The following is a 19,748-nucleotide window of genomic DNA, read 5'->3' on the forward strand; positions in this document are numbered from 1 at the left end:
TCCGAACCATGAAATTGGTCAGTTATAGATAGTTTTAATTTCTTGTTTAATTTCATTTAACAGGGGGATGTAGTTGACTACATTTTCTTTAAGGAATTTACTAGTTTTATACCCAGGTAGTTTATCTCTTTTTGCCAAGAGAAATTGAACGCCATTTGAAGGTATCGTTTTTCCTCCTTAGAAATGTTGACGTTCAAAATCTCCGTCTTGGATATATTCATTTTAAAGTTTGAGACCTCGCCATACTGTTTTAGATTTGCCATTATGTTGGGGAGTGTAGTTCTGGGGCGACTTATAAAGAAGAGAATATCGTCCGCAAAAGCAGCCATTTTTTGCTCCTCTTCTCCAACTCTAGCTCCCGAAATATCGGGATTATTCCGTATCATTGTCAGGAGAGGTTCCAGCGTGAGAACAAAAAGGAGAGGGGGCAGGGGGCACCCCTGCCTGGTCCCATTCCTCATCTCTAGAGGTGCAGATAGAGTCCCATTGATTTTAATCCTAGCGCACGGGTGATAGTACAGAGTTTTAATCCTCCCCAACATCTTCGGACCAATTCCTATATTTTCTAGAGTTTGGGTCATGAGCCCCCAGTCTACCCTGTCAAACGCTTTTTCGGCGTCCACTGACAGGAGTAGACCGGGGGACCCACTTTCTTTTATTTGCCGAAGGAGAAGGAGGGCCCTGACCCCGTTGTCCTTACCCTCTCTGCCGGGTATGAAGCCCACCTGGTCCGGATGTACCATGGTTGTCATTATCCCTGTAACGGATTATGGACTATTCTGCCTGGACATTGATAATAACTGCAGGACTTGTTACAGTTGGATTTACCACATTGTATTCTGAGCTCAAAGGGTTAATCATGCAAGGGACTCTTCACTGTTGAATGCTAATAGTCCCTTTACATAGCTAATTGACTCTCCGTTGTTTAGTTAATCCCTTCAGAATACGGAGGCTGTTATGTGTGAGTGTATAATTGTTTTAAAGGTTAATTGAATTCTATTGTCTGATCAAGTTTATTGGCTCAAGGGAATGTCATTGTTTCAAAGTGTGTGTATTAAAGTCCCCCCTGGGGGGGGGGGGATTGTCATTTGTTTCTGTACAGTTGTAACCAGATATAAGGAGGAAAAATGTGGAAAATAAAGTCAGTCTGCTTGACCCTTCAAACGTAGCACGTCTCGTTTCTTGGAAGGGCGTTCGATGGGATATACCGGCGGTACCTGCATATCATAACTTGTCAGCAAAAAGGACGTCTCCAACGGCCGATACCCCTCACTACCAGTGGGTAGCCGTTACATTGGTTAGCAGCGGTGGGATGGTCCTTTTATCCAAAGAGCAAGTGCTGAATGGAGTCGCAGTACGCCAGGCTGAAAAGATCCACACTGAAAGATTTATTAGAGAGTCGTGGTAGGAGCGCCAGCAACAGACCACGGAGGGAGCTGATAGCTGAGCTGCTGGGGCTGGACGAAATGGATGGATCCATGGAAGGAACGGAGCCCCTTGCACCGGTCAGCAAAGAAGATATAATTACTGGGATTGTACAGCGGAGATTATCCTTGTATCCAGAAACGTCCGTGGAACTAATCAACCAGCTGTTTCGGGAAGCAAGGGAGGAGATACAAACGAAGAGGGGACAAGAACTGGAACTGGTAAGAGCGAGACAGCCCATTACACATGCAGTTCCTACCCCCCCACCTGCTGCTACAGGAAAGAAAATACCGTTCACTGCATTTAAAGCTTTTGTAGAAAGTGAGGAGGAAATCGATGGATATTTGGCGGACTTTGAGAGGCAGTGCTCACTACACCAGGTACCACCAGACCAATGGGTCACTATTTTGTCGGGGAAATTGTCGGGCAAAGCCAATGAAGCCTTTCGGGCTCTCGCTCCAGAGGATATTTTACAATATCAGCAAGTTAAAAAGGCGCTGCTAACCCGATATGCCGTAACGCCAGAAGCCTACCGCCGGCGCTTCCGGGAGTCCAAGAAGATGGCTGTGGACTCCCACATGGAATGGGCCAACCAGTTACAAAGGGTGGCATCCCTTTGGGTCCAAGGGTGCAAGGCCAACACCGGGGAGGAAGTATTGCAGCTGTTCCTAATGGAACATTTCTTCCAAGACCTGGCCGCAGACATACAAGACTGGGTACGAGATCGCCGGCCCGCTAACTTAAACGAGGCGGCTCGGCTAGCAGATGAGTACACGGAAACAAGGAAAGTAAGCCAGGGTACTACACGGCTGGCTCATAAGGTAGAACCGCGTACTCCAACCGTCACCCCACGCCCAGAGTTTCGGGCTCCAGTCCCACCACGTCCTCAGGGGCCTAGCAACTACCCCCGGGATTCGCCTAGGGTGACGTGCCATCACTGCAGCGACACGGGACATATTGCTCGTTATTGCCATTTGAGAGCTACAAATAACAATTGGAGATGCACAGAACCTAACACAGAGGTCACTCCATCACGTCCCTCTGCGGCCCACTGCCTGGAGACCGAGGGGGGCCCTGAGGAATGTCTGGGAATTTGGTATGAGGCAGACCCAATACAAGCTGCCTCTCTGGATAACCGTCAGCATCACCGTCAGGAGGTACGAGTGAATGGACAAGTAGCACAAGGCTTAAGAGATTCCGGGACTACTATCACTCTGATTCAAAAACATCTGGTAAAGCCAGAGAACGTGTCCACTCGCACAGTTGCCGTCCGGGTCGCAGGGGGTGCTGTATTTCGCATACCCACCGCCCGGGTGCACTTAGACTGGGGAGCCGGGTCAGGAAAGACCACAGTTGGTATCATGGACAACCTACCTGCCGAGGTGGTGCTGGGCAACGACATTGGCCCTCTGACTTCGGCTTATTTACCTACACCTGCTGCTGCTTGTCCCGTGACCACCCGCGTTGCTGGAATCAACCCGCTTGCTGCTGAGAACAGGGTAAGACTACCTTCCCCGACATGTACTGTAGATCCGGCACAATATCACAGTCTAAAATGGGAATGTGACAAGTTGGCCAGTGAGAAATCAGAGATGCAACGACACTATGTCATGTATTATGAGATGTCCCATGGCTTGAACATTGAAATGCACAAACAGGCGGAAATTGTCAAAAGATTAAATGGGATTTGCATCCAGGTGGTGCCGTATCTGTCCCAAGAGCATCAGCAACAGGTTTTGGGAGCCATTGAGAGAGCAAAGCAAGTGACTGTTCCAGAACTGAATTCTATTATTCACCGTCACCATCAGCTACCGACCTGGTAAGCCAATGGGAAGACCGACGGACTGTCCAGGCAAACAGAACTTTTACCCTAACAGCAGACCGGACATCCCCAAGTTTATCCGAAAAGGATCAATCCGGGTCTGCCGGAGTGTTCCACAAAAGGGGGGCAGTGTAACGGATTATGGACTATTCTGCCTGGACATTGATAATAACTGCAGGACTTGTTACAGTTGGATTTACCACATTGTATTCTGAGCTCAAAGGGTTAATCATGCAAGGGACTCTTCACTGTTGAATGCTAATAGTCCCTTTACATAGCTAATTGACTCTCCGTTGTTTAGTTAATCCCTTCAGAATACGGAGGCTGTTATGTGTGAGTGTATAATTGTTTTAAAGGTTAATTGAATTCTATTGTCTGATCAAGCTGATTGGCTCAAGGGAATGTCATTGTTTCAAAGTGTGTGTATTGAAGTCCCCCCTGGGGGGGGGGGAGTGTCATTTGTTTCTGTACAGTTGTAACCAGATATAAGGAGGAAAAATGTGGAAAATAAAGTCAGTCTGCTTGACCCTTCAAACGTAGCACGTCTCGTTTCTTGGAAGGGCGTTCGATGGGATATACCGGCGGTACCTGCATATCATGACTTGTCAGCAAAAAGGACGTCTCCAACGGCCGATACCCCTCACTACCAGTGGGTAGCCGTTACAATCCCCTTCATGCGTTCGGCCAAAATCTTAGCATACAATTTTGTATCTGCATTCAATAGATGGGCCGAAAGCCTGAGCAGAGTGTATTGTCTGTTCCCTCTTTTTTTATTACAGTAATTGTTGCTTCCAATGCCTCCCGACTCATCTCATATTCGGCCCCCAACCCATTAAAGTAGTGGCAGAGTCTAGGTATCAGAATGGAACTGAACTTTTGCAAATATAAGGTTGTAAAGCCATCTGGCCCTGGGCTTTTCCCCTTAACTGAGTTTTTTAGGGCGTAACCTATTTCCTCCTCCGTTATAGGCTCCTCCATTTTTGCGGTTACTTGATCATCTATCTTAGGCAAGTTTGCTTTCTGTAAAACTGCCCTTATTTTGGCCTCTTTCTCACCGGGGTTCCACTTCTTTTGTTGTACGGCGTATAGGCCTTCGTAGTAGTTTCTAAAGACTTTGGCTATATCACTAGTTGAATTGACTAGTTCCCCATTCTTTTTTTTGATCTTTTCAAATAATTTTTTAGTTTTCTTTTTTTGTACCATTCTAGCTAAGTTCTTACTGGGTTTATTCCCCCAAATGTATCTTTCTCTGACCCTTCTATTTAATAGTCTCCATGTTTCTTGCTCTGAAAGTGCTCTATAGTCATCTCTTTTTAGAGTCAGTTCGTGGAGAGTTTCCCTCTTTTGTCCCTGTGTTTTATGGTCTTGTTCCAACTTATACATTTCTTCTATTACATTTTTTAATTTCCTGGTGCTTTCTTTCTTTTTCCTTGCTCCCTCAGCAATAAAAATCCCTCTTATATATGCGTTGTGGGCATCCCATAGGGATGCCCCTGAGATCCCCTCCGTATCGTTCTCCCGGAAATAGAATTCCAGTTCCTTTTGGACTCTCCCTGCTACCTCTTCGTCTTCAAGTAAACTTTCGTCCAATCTCCAAGCCGGTGGATTTATTTTCTGTAGTGATGTGCTAATTTTTATAGTTATAGGGGCATGGTCTGAGATTGTCGTAATCTCAATTCCCGTATCGATTACCCTCTCGAGTAGTCTATGGTCTATGAGGATATAATCTATCCTCGAGTACGTCCCGTGCACAGGGGAGTAGAAAGTGTAGTCGCAATTTTTGGGGTGTAGGGTTCGCCATACATCTATCATTTGGTTATGTGACATTCGTTGTTTCAATTCTTTTAATTGCTCACTATTAGTCCCCTGTGCCCGGGACGAACTATCGAGTGCGGGATTCATACAAAAATTGAAATCCCCCATCCCCTATCTCAAAGTCTTTTAATTTTCTTAAGATTTTGCTTACGTATTTGACCGGATTTACATTGGGGGCATAGACATTTGCCAGGGTGTAATCCACCCCTCCTAATTTTACTTTCAGAAATAAGAATCTACCTTCGGGATCAATCAGTCTATCCCCCAATGTGAACCGGACACCTCTAGCAATTCCTATAGCGACACAGCGGGACCTCTTTGATATTGTATCTCCATAGAACCATGTGGGGTAATTAGGGGAATACATCTTAATGTTGGACTCTGATGTTAAGTGGATCTCTTGTAAGAAGACAACGTCTGCCTTATAGTGCTTCAGTTCACTAAGAACTTTGAGTCTCTTAACATGAGAGTTCAAACCTCTCACATTATATGAGAGAAAACTAATTTCAGTCATCTAAAGGTAGTTTGAGTGTAGTTATATCTTTCTTGTGGAGTCTCCGAGATGGTCCCCTCCCCCCTCCCCCCGACACCTTCCCTACCCCCCCAACCCCCCCATCCCCTCCCTCCCCTTGGCCCACTCTTGGCCTAGGAGCCACTATTGGTATCCTCCTCTCCTTCACCATCAGCTCCTCACTAGTGGTGGTGCTCAAGAGTACGCCCCCCTCCCCCCTCTCACTATCTAACCAGTTTTATTAAATTAAGCTACCCAATCTGGCAGATCGGGAGTTATCAAATCCATTTTATGGCAGAATCCCATCAACTCTTCAGGGTATCTTAGTTGTGCCGTTTCCCCCCCCTTTATGCCTATAAGGCATGCAGGGAAGCCCCATTGGTATCTTACATTTTGAGTGCGCATCAGCTCTAATAAGGGTTTCAAGTGTCTTCTCCTAGCTAAAGTTTCTTTTGAGAGGTCGGGGAATATTTGTAACTCAGTATCTCTATATTTCATGGGGGTGCTCCCCCCTCAACCTTCCCCAGATTTCAGCTTTATCCTCATAGTTCCTGAACCGAACTATTACATCTCTTGGTCCGTTTCTCTCTATCTGTTTGGGGTTTCCCACCCGGTGTAACCCTTTAAATTTTAAGGGGCTTTGCTTCTGCTGTTTTGTCTAATAAGGGATTAAATAGAGTATTCATGATCATTCTTAAATCTTCTCCTTTTTCTTCCGCTATCGCACGAAGTCTGAGGTTCTGTCGCCTGTTGCGATTTTCCTGATCTTCCAACTGGTATGCTAACATTCTTTGGTTGTCAGTCAAAGCCTTGACTTGTGCCTTTACTTTATTTAATTTGTGATCTTGTTCTTCTATTTTTTTCTCTGTCTCTTCCACTCTATCTAGGAGCCCTCCTAGATCCGTTCTTATCCTATTTATTTCTGTTTTTATAACGTTTTCTATCCTCAACAGCATTGCATTCATCTCTGCCTTCGTTGGCGGATGTGTGTCCTGGCTTAGCTCTTCTGATCTGCTATGTTCACATTCACTTTCGATAGTTATTTCTCCTTTGGAATAATCCGAGCTGCCTTTTAGTCTCATTCTTCTTTTTTCAATTTTTTTGAGCAGTCCGGGACTTTTAGGGTTTCCATCATGGGTCATATACTGCCGTATGCCACGGTGCTTTTAGGAACTTTTGAGGCAGCGCCTCTCGTGGACCTGTTCATCTTGTTTTTATTTGTAGGTCTAATTCTCTTCCCCAGTTTGAGGGTATTGGGTTAATTTATCTCGTCCCGCTACGACCAACAACACTTGGTCCTGGAGACCCCTGTCTATGTGTGTGTTTTTTTTTTCTAAATTATGTGAATTCTGTGGGTCAGGCCTAAAGGCTGTCTTTGGATCTATTCGGTAAGGGAGATCCTGGATACAGAGTAGGTGGAACCCACCGAGGGATCCAGAAAAATACCTCGGTAGGTACTCCCTTTTTTTGTAATAGGGCAGTTTATCCTGGGTCCCTCTGGTCAACACATCACCCCCAAATCACACTGCGATGCTATGGTTTTTATGGGGTTTTTATGGGTAACAATACTACCGGGGGTACCCCCCCCTAGGTGTGGGCAACAGTCGGTTAATTGGGGTTAATTGGGGTGTTTATGGCCCCTGGTCCTCCTCAGAGCTTCTGCTCTTTTAAGGCTATTTGCTCCCCAATTTCAGCCGCAGTTTAGGCCAGGGATATCCTAAACAATATTATGACAGTCCTGAACCATATAAACGGAAGGCCTACCCCCCACGGTAGGTATTCAATAAAACAATAATATGTGTTCAAAGTGCCCAAAACAGGAGTAGGTACATGTGAACAAAGTTCTAAATCTTAGATGGATTCATGTGCTTCACCAATACTTGAGACAAATGGATAAGTATGAGGTCCAAATAGCAAACGGTACTGTCCCTTGGATCACTGGAGACAGAGATGACTATATATACTCGAAATACTGAGATCAGAGTAGATGCATATATTCATAGTACTGGGAATAGGAGTGAACCATGCGCTCGAAATTTTGGATTCATAGATATGTAAATGTAGGATCAAATGCTTTGCATTACTATCCCCTGTATCTCCTGCACAATTTTAGTTCACTATTTTACTTATTGCATCCCAGAATCAATTCTCCCATATATCATGCCATATAAAAGATTGCAGCTAGTCCTTGCTTTGCTTTATGTTATAATAAGCATTTATCTAATTCATGAGAATCAAAGGAACATATTTTCAAATGAGAAGTTGAGAGAGAAGTGGGGGGGGGGGGGGTCCGAAGGGGAGATAGGACCCGACCCAGCTCGGCTCAAACTGAGCGCCTCACCACTCCTCACGACCCTTCCTCCATCCGACCGCAGGGTTGTACAGCTCCTAAGGGATCTCTCGCCAGGAGCCCCACCGCAACGCCCGCAGCGTGTTGTTCACCCCTCTCGCCGCGCCATGCTCTGCGGTCCGGTGCAGGGCAGAGTATTCGCCCGAGGGATCATGTGGCGCTGGGTGGCGTTATGCTCTCCTTCCAGGGTATGCCTGGGCGCTTGCTTACTTCCAGGTCTCCCGAGATCGTCGGGTCCTAGGCGGGGAGCGGTGATGGATCTCCCGCACGCTCAGCTGAGCAGGCAGCCTCTCACGCTGCCATCTACTGTCTGCCGGTCCGCTGATGTAATCCACGGAGCCTCAGCACAGCGTGCGCCGCTAGCAGCCATGGAGCGCTCCGGCACCTCCCACCATCCGACGCCTCACGTCCTCATCACCCTGCCAAGCCCGCTCTGCGATTTCTAACGGCTTTGGGTTGTAGTGTGTATGTAACGTCTGAATTAACTCAGGCAGGGACTTAGAGGCCGGCTTGTCTGGAGAAATTAGGTCTCTGAGAGTTCCATATGCAGCTTGACCCAATGTAGTGAGAAAAACTGCAACTTTCTTTTCAACAGTCACATTATTAGCTTCCATATACTGTTCCAGCCTCTCCACCCAAGAGTTTCATGACTCAGCCGCAGGATCAAATGGTTGAATAAACCCTATGAAGGCCATGTGTGCTAACATCCACAATCCTCGTCACCACTGTTATGTTCCCTTGCCGCTCTGTGTCTCTCCGGTGTTGCTGGCAATGCTGCCAGAATCTGCTCAGCAAGTTACACACACAGGCCGATGTACTTCTTAACCAGAGTGAGGTTTATTACTTAGAACATTATGGCATTCTTACATGGAGGAGTCTTGATCCAAATAGCTTGTTTTTAACAGATGTAATCCCTTCTCCAGCCTCGTGTGTCTCTTTCCAGTCTCCCCAACCCACACACCGTCCCCACTTCCTGGTAAACTCCCCCCCCATCATGCTTTAGGAGAAAAAGGGCAAGGGTTACAGTGATCTATAGTGTTGAGCAGAATACGCCATATTCGATTTCGCGATATATCTCGAATATATAGTCGAAAATTCGAGATATATTCGCTAAATTCGAATATTCGTGATATTTTATCTAAATGAAATGATTGCGAATTTTCGCTATTGCGAATGCGAAAATAATTGCGAATTTTCGACAACAGCGGAAGGAGCACTCTGATTGGCTCAGAATATTCGTGATATTTTGCACTCTGATTGGCTCAGAATATTTGTGATATTGTATCGAAATTTCGCAAAATGCATATGCGATATTGATGGCGAAATTTCGGAAGGAGCACACTGATTGGCTCAGAATATTCGTGATATTTTACAATACAAAATAATTGCGAAATTTCGACAAATGCGGAAGGAGCACTCTGATTGGCTCAGAATATTCGTGATATTTTACAATACAAAATAATTGCGAATATTCGGCAAATGCGTAAGGAGCACTCTGATTGGCTCAGAATATTCGTGATATTTTACAATAGAAAATAAAAAGTGTTTTGCATTGGTGGTGATTCTTTACTCTATCCATCTGTCACAGCCGTTTGTCAATCAAACACCTTGAAGATTGAACACGTTCATACTGCATGCTTTGGACTTTTTTTCACTTCACATATCAAAGACATTTTTATGAAAGATTATTTTTCTATTATTGGGACTATATTTCTTTATATATTTGTTTCACTGTGTATTTCACAAGTTATTTGCGCTTGCTTATTTTATAATTTGCCCACATGTCTTGTCACTAGATATATTTTTTATTCTTGTAGAGCGACTCCATTTTCTGTCTTGTATTAATTTATGTTGTATAACATTTTTGAGTTGCTGCTGTATTCTCCCCTTTTTTTAAGGTATGCGCAATTTTTTCCTTCTTACAAAAAAAAATAATATCAAACATACAAATATTCATAACAGAAACATACACAAAGCCCCCCCCTTTTTCATCAGAGACAATCAGAGTTCTCCTACCACAGTTATCGAAAATTCGCAATCATTTTCGCATTCGCATTAGCGAAATTTCGCAATTTTTTTTTTTTAATATTCGGCAACATAAAAGGATCGCCTCAGCTTAGCTACTCGGCCCAGGGTCTCTAATCATACCAGCAATGCTTTTAGACGTCGATAGGATGTGATCTCTTTTAAAAATAAAATTGAATAAATGCGAATATTTGGAATAGCGAATATTCACCGCGAAATTCGAAATATATTGCGAATACTCGAATATGCCATATTCGAGCCGAATATTCGCAATACGAATATTCGTGAGCAACACTAGTGATCTATCACAAACATCACAGTTAACAGGTCCTGAGTTCCTGCTGGATCATCCAGAAGAAACCACAGCCAATGTCTTCAGTCTTCTAGAACCTGACAAAGATCCAGAGATTCGTCCTGAAGTCAAGACCTTTGCCACTGATGTGAACCCTAACCTGCAAGTTGGAGACCTTGTTCTGCTTAAGGACCAGCAAGCTTAAAGAATTGAATGGCCCATGGGACTTATTTTAAAGAGTGTTCCTAGTGATGACGGTAAGGTACGTAAGGTCGGGGTGAAGGTTTCAAAACAAGGGACTGTAAAAGACTTTCATCAGACCTATCACCAAATTTATTCTGCTCTTGCCCTTTGGAGAATGAACTTGTTTGCTTACGCTGCTGGATCCTACTTGTGACTTCAAGAAAAATGTGCCTTGAACTTTAAGTGACACTTCTTGACGCCTTATTGCAGTTATTATTGTTGCATATACTGTATATGCATGTTCTTTATGTCTTTCAGGTCTTCAAGACATCAAGGCAAATTGCACTGTTTATTATTTGGAGTTGCATCACTACCGTTCTGATGTACAGTACATGTTGCCGAGAATGTGTTTCTAGCATGACAGCATTGCGCTGATTCTCGGCGACATGGTGCCGACATCTCGCACTCGCTGGAATAGACAAAGCACATTCCAGCGAGCGTGTCATAGAAGCGACGGGGATCCGACTTGTAGGTGCAGCATTTGGTATGCATTCCTGAGAGGGAGAACTCCACGCCAATTTTTAAATAAAAACCGACATGGGTTCCCCCCCCCAGGAGCATACCAGGCCCTTAGGTCTGGTATGGGTTGTAAGGAGACCCCCCCTATGCAAAAAAACGGCGTAGGGGGTCCCCCTACAATCCATACCAGACCCGTATCCAAAGCACGCTACCCGGCCGGCCAGGAAAGGAGTGGGGACGAGCGAGCGCCCCCCCTCCTGAGCCGTACAAGGCCGCATGCCCTCAACATGGGGGGGTTGGGTGCTCTGGGGCAGGGGGCGCACTTCGGGGCCCCCCACTCCAGAGCACCCTGTCCCCATGTTGATAAGGACAGGGCCTCTTCCCGACAACCCTGGCCGTTGGTTGTCGGGGTCTGCGGGCGGGGGGCTTATCGGAATCTGGGAGCCCCCTCAAATAAGGGGGCCCCCAGATACTGGCCCCCCACCCTAAGTGAATGGATATGGGGTACATCGTACCCCTACCCATTCACCTGGAGGCAAAGTGTTAAAGTTAATAAACACACGACACAGGGTTTTTAAAATAATTTATTAGTCTGCTCCGGGGGCCCCCCTGTCTTCTTTAGCTCTTTCACCAGGGGGGGCTTCTTCTTCCGCTCTCTGGGGGGTCTCCTCCACTCTCGGGGGGTCTTCTTCTATCTTCGCCGCTCTACGCTGTTGACTCGGCGCACCCCGGTTCTTCTCCCGCTGTCCGGTGCCTTCTCCTTCAGGGCTGGCCGCCGCTATCTTCGTGTGTGAGTTACAGTTACTAGCAGGCGGCCAGCCCGCTCTTGTGTGACGTCTTCTTCTTCTCTTCTTCTCCCTTCTTTCGATGTTGACCCGACGTCTCTTCTCGCTGCAATGACGGGAGCGCGGTTCGCATCTGACTTATATAGGCCTCACAGTCCCATCATGCTCCGGTACCTACCCACGTGGGTAGGTACCGGAGCATGATGGGACTGTGAGGCCTATATAAGTCGGATGCAAACCGCGCACCTGTCATTGCAGCGAGACGAGGCGTCGGGTCAACATCGGAAAAAGGGAGAAGAAGAGAAGAGAAGAAGAACACGACGTCACAGAACAGCGGGCTGGCCGCCTGCTAGTTACTGAGCTAACACACGAAGATAGCGGCGGCCAGCCCTGAAGGAGAAGGCACCGGACAGCGGGAGAAGAAGAACCGGGGTGCGCAGAGTCAACAGCAGAGAACGGCGAAGATAGAAGAAGACCCCCCGAGAGCGGAGGAGACCCCCCGGAGAGAGGAGGAGACCCCCCGGAGAGCAGAAGACCCCCCGGAGAGCGGAAGAAGAAGACCCCCCTGGTGAAAGAGCTAAAGAAGACAGGGGGGCCCCCGGAGCAGACTAATCAATTATTTTAAAAACCCTGTGTCGTGTGTTTATTAACTTTAACACTTTGCCTCCAGGTGAATGGGTAGGGGTGCAATGTACCCCATATCCATTCACTTAGGGTGGGGGGCCGGTATCTGGGGGCTCCCTTATTTGAGGGGGCTCCCAGATTCCGATAAGACCCCTGCCCGCAGACCCCGACAACCAACGGCCAGGGTTGTCGGGAAGAGGCCCTGTCCTTATCAACATGGGGACAGGGTGCTCTGGGGTGGGGGGCCCCGCAGTGCGCCCCCCTGCCCCAGAGCACCCAACCCCCCCATGTTGAGGGCATGCGGCCTGGTACGGCTCAGGAGGGGGGGCCGCTCGCTCGTCCCCACTCCTTTCCTGGCCGGCCGGGTAGCGTGCTTTGGATACGGGTCTGGTATGGTTTGTAGGGGGACCCCCTATGTCAGTTTTTCGGCGTAGAGTGGGTCTCCTTACAACCCATACCAGACCTAAGGGCCTGGTATGCTCCTGGGGGGGGGGGGGGGAACCTATGTCGGTTTTTTATTTAAAAATTGGCGTGGAGTTCTCTCTCTCAGGAATGCATACCAAATGCCCCACCTAGAATTGGCGGGAATCCAAGTCGGATCTCCCGTCGCTTCTATGACGGCTTTGTCTCCATCGCGGCAAGCCAGCTCGGCGCTGGCTCCCGCGATGGGGCTCGTAGGTGGTCAATCTCGCCGAGAAAGGGAGCGAGATTCACACAATATCGCGGTCACCCACTGTATATAGTGACATTTACTATGCCAGACGAGGAATGTGCCGCCCAATGGGAATAGATTTGTTATATATAATACTGTTTCTCTTAATCATTTTCTATGTACCTTATGTTTTGTTTACATGCTGCCATCTAGTGACCTTTTATGGTAATGTACAGTTTCTGTATTTTCTTTGTCTGATCTATGACACACTTCCTTTCTGTGTAATGCTCCAACCTTCTTGCTGAGTTTGTACTTCCTGTCTAATGGAGAAAAGCTACAGGCCGCATGTAACGTGGGCAACATGTATTCTGCCTAAGTAAGCTTCAGACAGTATCATCTTTTGACCGCACAATACTACAACCTGTTCATCTGCTGTAACCTGTCATCTGATTTTTCGAAGTCTGGATTAAAGCAACTTCTGCGAATAGAATCGGTATTGGCGAGTTCAAGCTATCTGATAATGAGGCCTCGTACAGACGAGCGGACCTGTCCGATGAAAACGGTCGGCGGACCGTTTTCATCAGACGTGTCTGCTAGCAGATTTTGGTCTGATGGTTGTACACACCATCAAACCAAAATCCCTGCGGACAGAATACGCGGTGACGTGGCGGCGACGTGATGGCGACGATGATGCGGCAACGTGCGCAAACCCGGAAGTTCAATGCTTTCACGCATGCGTCGAATCACTTCGACGTCATGCGCGGATTCTCGGGCCAGCGGACATGTCCGATGAGTCGTACTGACCATCGGACATGTCCGGCGGACAGGCTTCCAGCGGACATGTTTCTTAGCATGCTAAGAAACATTTGTCTGCTGGAAACCTGTCCGGTCGGCCGGAAAATTGTCCGGTCGGCCCTATACACGACCGAACATGTCTGCTGAAACTGGTCCGACGGACCAGTTTCAGCGGACATGTTCGGTCGTTTGTACGAGGCCTGATTGTCCTCAGTGATTATAACTGCTTATACAGGCCAGGCATAGAGGTCTCACAAGGGATGAATAACTTCACAACAATCAGAGTCAGAATAGAAGCAGAAAAAAATGAATAAAGACGCTAAACAAAGTCAAAGAATTTTACAATCTGTAGACAACACACTGCTGCTTTTACTCCCACCAGGTTCAGGCTGTGTACAGCACAGGGGACATACATGGCGAACTCATTCAACTGAAGAATCCATGCTTGCAATCCAGTATAGCATCCAGACATATTTGAGGCATTGTCATATGACTGAGCACGGCAGTTGGATAGTGGAATTTTGTTCTCATTAACTGCTTGCCGACCAGCCGCTGCAGTTATACGGTGGCAGGTCGGCTCTGCTGGGCGAGATCATGTAGATCTACGTCATCTCGCCGTTCATCCAATAGGGGCGCACGCGTCCCTGACGCGTCCCTGTACATGACGCGTCCCTGACACCGACGCGCGTGCCCGGCGGGCGCGATCACCGCCGGGCACCCGCGATTGCTCGTTACAGAGCGAGAACCAGAAGCTGTGTATGTAAACACACAGCTCCCGGTCCTGTCAGGGGGAGAAATGCCTGATCGTCTGTTCATACAAAGTATGAACATCGATCAGTCATTTCCCCAAGTCAGTCCACCCCCCCCCTTCAGTAAGAACACACCCAGGGAACATACTTAACCCCTTCCCTGCCAGTGGCATTTTTATAGTAATCAATGCATTTTTATAGCACTGATCTCTATAAAAATGCCAATGATCCCAAAAATGTGTCAAAAGTGTCCGAAGTGTCCACCATAATGTTGCAGTACCGATAAAAATCGCTGAACGCCGCCATTACTAGTAAAAAAAATATATTAATAAAAAATGCCATAAAACTATCCCCTATTTTGAAAACGCTATAACTTTTGCGCAAACCAATCAAACGCTTTTTTACAAAAAATATGTAGAAGAATATGTACTGGCCTAAACTGAGGGAACAAAATTATATATTTTTGGGGGATATTTATTATAGCAAAAAGTAAAAAATATTTTTTTTCAAAATTGTTGCTCTATTTTTGTTTATAGCGCAAAAAATAAAAACCACAGAGGTGATCAAATACCACCAAAAGAAAGCTCTATTTGTGGGAAAAAAAGATTGCCAATTTTGTTTGGGATCCACGTCGCACGACCTGGCAATTGTCAGTTAAATCGACGCGGTGCCAAAAATCGCAAAAAGTGGCCCGGTCATTGACCAGCAATATGGTCCGGGGTTTAAGTGGTTAAGGAATCCCACAACAGTGTCGGCTAGATTCTTTGCTCAATGAGAAACTTGAACTTAAAAAAACGTTCCACGGGCTCACATCCTCGAATGTACTGGACAGTAAATGTCAGTTGATCGGTGTGTGAGATGTCTGGAGTGGAATCCACACTTCTTGAAGAATATTTTGATTCTTTTATTTCTTCAAGAATAGCAGAAAGAACATGTTGTCCCATTATTTCAATTAATTCCTCACAAATGTTTGCTGATAAATATGATGGGTTCCCCTTTCCTGGATTCCCATACAATTTGAGATGTTCTTCCAAAAAAAGCTCAAATTCACTTAACAGCTCAAGAATACCCAAATAGTTTCCATTTTTAGCAGCTCCAATTATTTGGTTTTCTCCACGAAATAGCAGACCTCTGGAGGCAAGAAAGCGAATTACAGAAACCGCTCGTGTCACTTTATGCCAATACTCCTGCTCTGAGCGAAGTTGTTGAAGTAATAGTGTATCGACATTTCCAGTTTCTTTATGGCGAATCAAATATGCCGTCATGCACTTGCAATGTTCTTCTCCGTTTCCATGTTTACCAATAACATTGCTGTGTTTCCAGTCATGGCCGCAGGGCACCCGCGATTGCCCAGTAACTAAGCAGGACCGTGGATCTCTGTGTGTAAAAAATTGGGATATTTATTATAGCAAAAAGTAAAAAATATTGTGTTTTTTCAAAATTGTCGCTTTTTTTTTGTTTTCAGCACAAAAAAAAAAAAAAACGCAAAGGTGATCAAATACCACCAAAAGAAAGCTCTATTTGTGGGCAAAAAAGGACGTCAATTTTGTTTGGGAGCCACGTCGCGCGACCGTGCAATTGTCAGTGTAAGCTACGCAGTGCCGGAAGCTGAAATTTCGCCTGGGCAGGAAGGGGGGTATATGTGCCCAGTAAGCAAGTGGTTAAACACATTCTTTGACAAATACCTTGGCCCAGATTCACGTAGATCGGCGCATCTTTATGCCGGCGTAGCGCATCTCATATGCGTTACGCCAACGTAACTTAGAGAGGTAAGGTCCAAATTTTCAAAGCAAATGCGTCCAATTTTGCGCCGGCGTAACGTAAATTCATTGGCGTAAGCCGGCGTAATTCAAAGTAGGAAGGAAGTGGGCGTGATCCATTTAAATGAAGCGTGACCCCATGCAAATGAAGGGCCAAACGAACGGCGCATGCGCCGTGACGTGATCGTATGTCCCGCGCCCCTCTGCGCATGCTCACAACTACACCCGGTGTAAACCCTGACATGCGCCCGTCGAGTGCAAAAGTACACCTGTATGTTCCTGTGTGCCATGTCTGCTCGGCGTAGTGATAGTAGGAAGAATAACTTCTCCCCAGAGGAGAGGGCCATTATAATCTCGGCCATGGAGAAATATGCTGCTCGCCTCCATGGGGCACAAAGTAAGGACACCAGCAAGGGGAAGAGGTCAATGCCCTAGGGCAGGTGTCTGCAACCCCGGGCAGTGTTGTATATCCCCCCTCGGCAACGCCGTTCCCATTACTTGGGCGGCGTTACCGAAATTAAATTTACCGCGCGCGGGGGGGCAGTCCGGGTCATGTGACTGTCAGGGGGTCATGTGGCCACAGGCCTGTGCTGGCCTGTGATTGGGTCACAGCATCGGCGGCCGGGTCATGTGGCCACAGAGCTGGCCTGTCTCCGTGATCGTGGGTGGCACTGGCGCATGCACGCGCCTGGAGTCTCCCGCCCGCCAGTCTGGCTCACCTCAGCCGACAGCCGCCGACATCTCCCCCGCGGAGGCTCCGCTCCACCGGCCCAGCCAGCTCAGCAGCAGTGCACCGACCGTGGTCCTGCGCAGGTGAGGAGCAGTAGTCTAGGGCTGGGGCCGGGCTGGGCATGTTGTGAAGGTGCCAGTGGAGTAGTGTGACACACACTGATGAATCTCATATATATTGTACAGTATTGCTGCTGGGCATGTGGAGGACTGGAGGTGGAGTGTGATTGATATTGTACAGTATTGCTGGGCTGCCCACCAGCAATACTGTACGATATCATTCATCATCACACTCCACCTCCACATGCCCAGCAATACTGTACAATATCAATCACACTCCACCTGCCCTGAAGTAATTAACTTTTGGGGGGGGGGGTTAATTTACAATGGTATTTTTATTATGCAGCATGGAGGGGGTTAATGTACTGCAACTGGTCACTGATGCATTGGTGACCAGTGGCAGGTAATTAACCCCTTTGTGCTGCATTAGTGACACCAGTGTCAGTGTTTATTAACCCCTCTATATGGTGCAGCATTAAAGAGTTCATAAACACTGATGCTGGTGTCACTAATGCAGCACAAAGGGGTTAACTGCCACTGGTCACCAATGCATCAGTGACCAATGGTGTATATTTCATACTGCCCAACTCCCATACACACCGCACACCTCTCATGTACATACCACCCACCTCATACACTCCGCACCCCTCTTATTTACATACCACCCACCTATATACATACCACCCACCTATCTTATCTGATATTGACAATATCAGATAAGATTCCACCTCCACATGCCCAGCAAATGCAATACTGTACAATATCAGAGGTGGGTGGTATGTACATGAGAGGGGTGCGGAGTGTATATAGGTGGGTGGTATGTAAATAAGAGGGGTGCGGAGTGTATGAGGTGGGTGGTATGTACATGAGAGGTGTGCGGTGTGTATGGGAGTTGGGCAGTATGAAATACACTGTTTTTTGTTTTTGCGACTCCGAGTTTTTTTTTTTCCTTCGGAAACGGGTCCAAGTGGCTCTTTATGTCTTAAAGGTTGCAGACCCCTGCCCTAGGGAATGAGGTGAGGAGGCCCCAGGACATTGCAAAAAAAATGAACGACCTGCGCAGCAAGGTCAAGGAGAAGCTGGGCAATATGAGAAGGCATGCCAGGGGCACTGGTTGTGGACCAGCCTCTACTATTCGGCTGACTTCTGAGGAGCAGGTGGTTGCCCGGTGCCTTGAGAGGGAGCAAGTGGAGGGAGTGGAGGGCTATGACTCAGTTGAGCCGGCCTTGAGGACAGGTAAGTGTGTTTTTTCTAGTATCTGGTGTGTAGCATGTGAGGGGGTGGAAGGGAACATGTGACAAGTGTGTGGGTCCACCAACATGTGAATGTTTCGTGTCATCGATGTCCAGGAGGGAGCTGGGCCATCATATGCCTCTGCCCGTCCCACACCTTCATCCCCTGAGCATCATGCCCCTGACCCCCTGAGAAGCCAAGAGGCATTGGTGGAGGGGAGTGGTGCCCAGACCTCCACTGAAGAGGTGGTTGAGGAGGATGCGCTCCATATGGGTGAGGAGGTGTGCCTGTATTTGGAAGAGTCCTCCCTCTCGGCTGATCCGTCGCGGACGTCAAGCCCCATCTCATCCAGCCCCTCAGGATCCATCCCCATCACACCTTCTCCCTCAAGTGCCTGCCCCTATGCCAGGCCTCAAGCCTCTTCTGGCCCCAGGAAGGCAACCAGGAAGACCAGGGGGGTTCCTGAGTTGCTTCCGGAACATTTAACCAGGGCCCAGGACTCTCAGACCCGCCATATGAATGAGATGGCCGTGGAGATGAGGCGTGTGGCAGACAGCCTGGCCTCCACGGGCCACATCAATGACGCCCTGCAAGATGTGTCTGGCAACACTGCAGCTGTAATCACCTGCTTTGGGGAGCTGCAGGCCACAACGGCTACCTTCGTGGCAGAGGCGAGGTCCCTGACTGAGGCCGTCCCGGGCAACACAGCTGCCATTAAGGCGGAGATGGAGACAGTCATGGCTGGTGCAGGCAGAGACTAATACCATCCTCACCTGCATTGCCGTGGCTTTAGAGGGCAGGCCTCCAGCCTGGGAGAGACCAGGGGATGCTCCTCCACCTGATGCCCCCACCTGAGCCTTCTACCAGGCAGTTACGGAGCCGTGGCCGTGACAGCAGGCTTGGCCCACGACAGGGCAACTGATTTTTTGGATTTTCCTTTTTTTTGCTCTGGTGAAGAGCGTTTTGGTTTATTTTTGCTCAGGTCATGAGCTTTGTTTCTTTTTCCTCAGGTCATGAGGTTTTTTTTTTTTTAAATTACTGCACACGGTTAGGCATGCAGATTATAGTGTGACTGGTGTGTGAATGGGGGGGTGACACTCCTGCCAGCAAAGGGGTGTCACCCTCAGTCGTTGGGGAGAAGTGATCCCCACGACCCATGTGAATGTGGTATGAATAGTCAGCGACATAATTGGAGCCTTGGCGTGGCATTGCTGCTCCCAAGTCCTGCATGGTGGACTTGGGCTAATCCAATGTGATGTGGATGTGGTGTGTGTGAGCTAGGGACCACAGTGGTGTGCATGCGTGCATTCTCCTTGTGCCATGATGAATGTGTGTGTTTAACATCGAAAGATACGTTCCACGAGACAACTCCTGACTGCTGTTCCCTCAGCAGACGGGGTAGCCTCGGGCAGGGGGAGA

General features: G+C 47.6%; 1 pseudogene; it reads right to left on the bottom strand.

The window, feature by feature from the left end:
* Positions 1-10,294: 10,294 nt before the first annotated feature.
* LOC120928426 lies at positions 10,295-15,819 on the bottom strand (annotated as a pseudogene).
* Between the last annotated feature and the right edge of the window lie 3,929 nt (positions 15,820-19,748).

Source organism: Rana temporaria, chromosome 1, assembly GCF_905171775.1.
Source record: "Rana temporaria chromosome 1, aRanTem1.1, whole genome shotgun sequence".
Taxonomy (NCBI): Eukaryota; Metazoa; Chordata; class Amphibia; order Anura; family Ranidae; genus Rana; species Rana temporaria.